The sequence below is a fragment of the Sphaerodactylus townsendi genome, linkage group LG02, assembly GCF_021028975.2.
Source record: "Sphaerodactylus townsendi isolate TG3544 linkage group LG02, MPM_Stown_v2.3, whole genome shotgun sequence".
Classification (NCBI taxonomy): Eukaryota; Metazoa; Chordata; class Lepidosauria; order Squamata; family Sphaerodactylidae; genus Sphaerodactylus; species Sphaerodactylus townsendi.
In genome coordinates, this window is record NC_059426.1 from 163,929,434 (window position 1) to 163,936,225 (window position 6,792).

Here is a 6,792-nt window from a genome sequence, read left to right on the forward strand (position 1 = left end):
TATAGATCATTATATAGACTGACCATCTCTCTCCTGCCCCTATATGGATGGTGAAACTGTCCCTGTGGTGAAAAATGAATTTGAATATAGTACGTACTCAGCTCTCAAATTTTGTTTTTACAGTGCTCAAGCTATCCTTGCTCTCTCCAGAGTTCTGGTAGACATCCTACACTTCAAATATTGTTTCAGCATGTACCATTTTCACTTTCTCCAACTCACTCCCCCATATGAGCTCCACACTCCCCCAAATAGCTGTCACATAAGCAGAAGCACGCCTGATTCACTCTTGTCAAGAGGCATGGGCTTGTATGAATAAGGATGCGTGCTAAAGAGTACTTTGAACACCTTCCTTTGTTGGCTTGTGTTTACTCAACGAGCCAGTAAATAATTAAGACACGGACGCAGGGCACACTTTAATAAGGATACAGCTGAGAGTCACGTCTTGTTTTCTTGTTCTGTTTTCTGATTGATGTCTTGAAAAGCAGGTTTTTCCGTAGGAGCTTCATAAAGACGGAAGCTTGCTTAAACAAAGCTAGAGCAAGAGAAAGGATTTCAGGATAAATGCAGCGAAGCCCCATTATAATTTAAGGGTCACCATCACCATCCATGAACTGTTTAGAACTCAAGGGGAACCTATGCAGAGATTAATTACAACAGCAAAATAAACCATTAAACCTCTAATATTTTATGCAGCAATGTCCAAATTTCAACATTCCAGAAAAAAACAACCCTGCAGAATGCTAATTTAATCTGGGGCTCAGTCTTCAAATCCACCTTAGTTTGAAAATGTGTTCATTTCCATCACATTAAGTCACTATAATTAGGAGCCGCGTGGCGTAGTGGTTAAGTGCCTGCATTGCCACTCACATAGTCAGGAGTTCGAGCCCCATGTGGGTCAGATATCCTAGCAGCTGGCTCATGGTCAACTCAGCCATCCATCTATTTCTTGGTCAGTAAATGAGTACCTAGCTCATAGCTAGGGGGTAAAAAATAGCCAGGGAAAGCAATGGCAAACTACCCCACAAAAGCAGCTTGCCTATAAAATCACTGCTCCCAGTAGTACCCCAGGGTCGGACATGACTGAAGGGGAAACTTTACCTTTAAGTCACTGTAACTAACTTGCAGGTACAGATTAGAACTTCCAACTCAAGGGGTGCATCTTTCATACAGACATCATTCTCCAGCAAATCTCTGCCTTATTGAATTTTGCTTCTTTGGAAGCACGTCTTCTTTAAAAACACACACATCACACAACTATGCTCTGGAAAGCAGCTTTTATTTCCAGCTGTTCATGTTCAACACACAAAAAGACACCTACCTTTTTAAATCTGAAAACAGGAATTGCCTAAGGGAGGAAATCCAAATGGACTCTTCCCCAGAGTAACACATATCTGTGCTTTTTGGGTTCCAACAAATGTGCCTGGGCAATGGAATTTTTGCACTCACCGTTACTACGCTTCCCCTCCAGATTTATTCGCACTTTTCACTGCAGCTTATTTTTTTTAAAGTGCCTCTCCCAGCCATGTGGCACCCTCCCCCTGACAAGTCCCATGCCCCTTATGATTGACTAGAACAGTGGTGGCGAACCTTTGGCACTCCAGATGTTATGGACTACAATTCCCATCAGCACCTTCCAGCATGGAGTGCCAAAGGTTCGCCACCACGGGACTAGAATATCCACTATGAAGTATCCCGGACTCACAGTGTCACAGAGGACAGTTGCAATATTTTGTGAGCTGGAGGCATTTCTCCCTTGGAAACAATGAATGGATTGATGCTCCCCATGCTTCTGCCTCTTTGGTTTGGACCTGGGGGAAGGGGAGGTGTGTCTTGAGGGGTTGGGGGGCAAATATCAAGATCCTGTCAAAAGTCCAGCTAATTCCTTGCTGATATGAGACTGTGGGGTAGGCAGGGGCAGAGCAAGAGGGAACTGCGCCCAGGGCCCTGCGGCGCCATGCCCCTTTGTCCTGTTGGCGCTACACCACTGGGGGTAGGCCAACAGAAGGTGGTATTGCGAGAGCCTGGCTTGTTATTCTGCTATCCCTGCTCTTGTGCACTTTCACTTTTACATGTGCAGCAACTCTTCTCACTCTTCAAGGCAGCCAGCATCTGGTCTTTATCTGTTTCAACCTTGATGCCTGAGAACATTTTCAGTAATTTCACCCCACTGGGATGCCAAGGGAGGGGCTGGAGGGGTGTTTGGGTAAAAGGATATGAACCAGCGGTTGGGTAGTGGAACTCAGTTCCAGCAAGACTTGCTTGTACCCTGTTCACAGCGTTTCTGTCAATACACCATTTTCTGAATCCAGAAGTCCCCTTATTGCAAGGCAGTCAATAGATCCTGAAAATACAGTGGCCAAATGTCTTCTCTTGCTCTTTTTTGGAGAGGGGTGGGGGTGCAGAGAAGATGGTGTCCGGGTTTAGGCAGGCCAATTTATGCGTTGCATGTAGTTAGGCCTTGAGGCTGGAAACCTGTACATTATTTTGACAGTCAGTCCCATTTAAATTCCTGTGACTTGCTTCCTTAGGCATGCATAGGCTAAAGATGCTCTAGCACTTTATTTATAGCACCTGAGTATAGTCCTTTCAAAACAGTGACTCATTCGTTTGCCAGACCTTCTCAGGAATCTATTAAGCTTTGGTCAGCCATTAGCTGCTTAATATCTACAAGGGCCTACAAAGCTTTATGCACATAGTAGTCCATCCACCATCCATCTATTTCTAGTAAGAGCGTCTTAGATGCCCCGGGGCCTCTGACCTTTCTGGAGCTGAATATGCACCTCTGGAATTTTGAGAGAGTGGTTTACACCATCACAGTTGGGAAATACAGGATGCCTTGATTTATACCTTGGAGGACTTCACAGAAATGCTGAAAAACAAGAAATAAAATCCTCAGGTTTCAGGATGAGGGGAATTAGTTTCCCTTTGTGGAGATGACAGGCAGAGGTACAATTAACATTTGCCTGCCTGCCATGAAGAACTAAGATGGATTGCTTTTGGGATATCCTGTACTACGACCATAAACATCAATCATAGGTGTCAAACTCGTGGCCCTCCAGATGTTATGGACTACAGTTCCCATCATCCCCTGCCAGCATGATGTTCCTGATTATGGTTTATTATTTATTTATTTATTTATTGTATTTGTATACCGCCCTCCCCGAAGGCTCAGGGCGGTTTCCAACAAAATAAAAAGTTAAAACATTATATATATATAAATTAATTAAAATACATAAAATATTGGACTAAAGATGGCTTCAGCTATTCTATTCCCCCTTTTATGAACCCACGGGAGGCCAGATGTTTGCTTTTTGTTGCAGTTGATATCATCCCGGCTGGCCAAACGCCTGGCGGAACAGGTCCGTTTTACAGGCCCTGCGGAAACTTAATTAATCCCTTGGGGCCACTGATCTCACCTGGAAGCCTGTTCCCACCAGGTGAGGGGCCAAGAGCCGTAAAAGCCCTGGCCCTTGTAGAGGCCAGCCGGATAAGCCTTGGGGCCAGGGATCACCAATGGAAGTCCGCCTCCACGATGAGCAGGAGGGGCCTGAAAGAAGCGATATAGGGAGAGAGCGGTCTCTTAGATATGCAGGGCCAAGGCAGCGAATGGCTTTACTAAAGGTCAAAACCAAAACTTTAAACATGACCGGTACTTGATGCGGCAGCGTAAGTGCAGTTGGTATAGGACGGGAAGTAAGGAATTCGGTCCCTTGCCATGTTGCTCCGGAAAGGAGTCTGGCTGCCGCCATTCTGTCTGAGTTTCAGTTTCCAGATCATGGCCAAAGGTAAGCCCAGCGTGAAGCCCCAGTTACAGTAGTGGCTAATCTAGAAGGTGACCGTGGCATGGATCCCACAGTGTGCCAGATCAGAGCGGGAGAGATCACCGGGGCCAGTTGCCGTTGCCTGCGCCCCCTTAGATGGTAAAAGCTGCCTGGAGCTGTCTGGGTGACCTGGACCCACCAATGATAGAGATGGATCCAGAGTCACCCCCAGGCTCTCTAATGCGGGAGACGAAGTTAATTTTAACGACTTCGCCAAGAAGGGTAGAGCGCAGGCCAAAGGCCGCGGACCTCCCCCCAGCCCAGCCACAGGACCTCCGTCTTGAGTGGGGATTCAACTTCAGCCGAGCTTGCACTCAACCAACCAGCCACAGCATCAAGACAACGCTGGAGAGGCATCAGGGGCGAGGGGTCGGACTTGCCCTTCATTGTGAACAAGAGCTGGGTGTCATCAGCGTATTGAGTGACACCGCAGCCCAAAACTCCGAACTAGACTGCGCCAGGGGGTGCATGTAGATATTAAAAGCATCGGGGAGAGTATTGCTCCTTGCGGCACCCCACACATAATGGGGCGGCGGCGGAGATCTCACCCCGATGCCACCTGCTGTCCCGATCTCGGAGGAGGCAGAGATCCAGCCAATTTAAAGGCTGAATCTCGAACCCCAATACCAGCGAGGTGGTGGACCAAAAGGTCATGGTCTACCATATGCTCGAGCGGCTCGCGGTGAGATCTAACAACACCAACAGCGCCCGAACCCGCCTCTGTCAAATGTGTAGTCGGAGGTGGAGTCCACAACAGTGACCAGCACCGTCTACGGTCCCATGACCGAAAGCGCCAGAAGCCAGACTAGGAAGGGATCCAATGCGTTGTATTGTCATCCAGGAATGGCTGGAGGCCTTCCGGCACGCCACGGCTGCGCTCAATTACCTTGCCCAAGAATGGTAGAATTGGAAACTGGGCAGTAATTGGCGGATCTGCAGGATCTAAGTCTCTTGAGTCTTTTTTTAGGAGGCGGGCGGACCACTGCCTCTTTAAGCTGACCAGGAAAACTCCTTGCTCAAGGGAGCAGTTAACTATATCCAACAGGTGGCTCCGAAGCTCCTCCCTGCCGGCTTTCACCAACCAGGAAGGAGCGCGGGTCAAAAGGACAAGTGGTAGATGGTACAGCATCCAGGATCCATGTCAGCATTAGTTGGGTCCAGTAACCTGAAGTGCGGGTCCAAGAAAGGACCCAAAGGCGTGGGGCCTCTAGTTCACATACTGTATCCAATAGTGGCAGGGGAGGGATTGGCGGAGGGGTCAGGACTTTGTGTGTGAAGTAGTTCGCATAAAGCCTCACAGCCTAATGCCAAATCCAGTCTCTTTTGGACCCTATAGAGGTGCGTCAGCGTCCGAATTACCGCAGAGAAACAATTGTGCTGGGAGCGAACTAGCAGATTCAATCGCGGAAGCAAAATATGCCTGCTTAGGTCTCCTTCACAGCACTCTCATAGGACTTCATAAGCTTGATCTCGATATGAATTAATCTTGACCCCTGAAGTCAAGTACCCGTATCACCCTAAACAAGCCGTCTCCAGTTCCCTTTTCATCTTCCTCGGCTCCGCGGTGTACCAAGGAGCCGGGTTGATGCGGGTACGGAGAGGACGCTTTGGAGCGATACCGTCGACGGCTTCAGAGAGCCTGGTGTCCCAGCTCTCTACCAGCTCATCTAGAGTAGCGCCAGTGGGCGGGAGTTCCCGTAGAGCATTTTGGAACCGTTCTGGTTGGCTAAAAGGGAACAGTGGGAAGCACATGAAGTCCAGCCTCACTTCTGGCTAGGTTGAAAAAGAACTTTCCCAGCTGGGAGAGTACAAGTTAAAAAGTTTAACACATGGGGGGCAGTTTTTAGGCTGTCTGGACGGCATAGCCACGCCACCTCCACAAAGGAACAGGGAGGCATGGAGAAGATGAGAAAAACTAGAAACTCAGCAAGAGCCCAAAACTCCTCATTATTTTCTAACGGGCTATATGCATGGTCTTCTGTTGGCGTAAATTGACAACAGCTGAAGGAGATAGCCCTGAACTGAAAGCCCTCAGGAAGTTGTCTCCATTTCCAGGAACACACCCAGAACGTACCCATTGGCACATCTAGGTGAGGCAAAGTCGTCCCCTGCCACTAATGTTAGTGCCCATCTCAACAGCATAGGTGCCACTTACACCATCTGGACTGGCAATGATGCCAGTGGTGGGGACACACCGGCTCCCCGGGTAGATTGCGCAAGGAAGCCAAGCACTGGGGGAAAATGAAGTCTGACTCAACTGGCTTTCAAGTTCTAGCTTTGCTTGTGCCCATTCTTTGGAAAGTAATGTCAAGGGAAAACCAGTCACTGGTACAACGTAGTTAGCTACATCGCCTTGTTCTGACTAGTTTCTGTAGCTACACTAGTATGTCTTGATTTATTTTCCTATGCTCCTACAAAAAAAGATCTATGTTAGCAAAGACCTTTTTTCCTTTCTAAAAATTTGACTGTGTCCTAAATCCTGTTTAGTTTAGTCCATGCATAGCCCCAGTAGCCCAACTGTATAGGTTGTTAGTAGTAGAAGAAGAAGAGTTTGGATTTATACCCCACCTTTCCCTCCTGTAAGGAGAATCAAGGTAGCTCCTTTCCCTTCCTCTCCCCACAACAGACACCTTGTGAGGTAGGTGGGGCTGAGAGAGTTCTGAAGAACTGTGACTAGCCCAAGGTCACCCAGCAGGAATGTAGGAGTGTGGAAACACATCTGGTTCACCAGATAATCCTCTGCCACTCAGGTGGAGGAGTGGGGAATCAAACCCGGTTCTCCAGATTAGAATCCACCTGCTCTTAACCACTACACCACGCTGGCTAGCAGGCAGAGAGAGAGGGAGAATGTAGCAGATAGTGGTCATGTGCTGCCAGTGCCTCAAGCTGCAGAAAGCAAAGAAGGGAAAGTAAGTTTGAGTACTGGCAAGTTCTACACCACATGATAGGGAGAAAGGGTCAAGCGAGCACA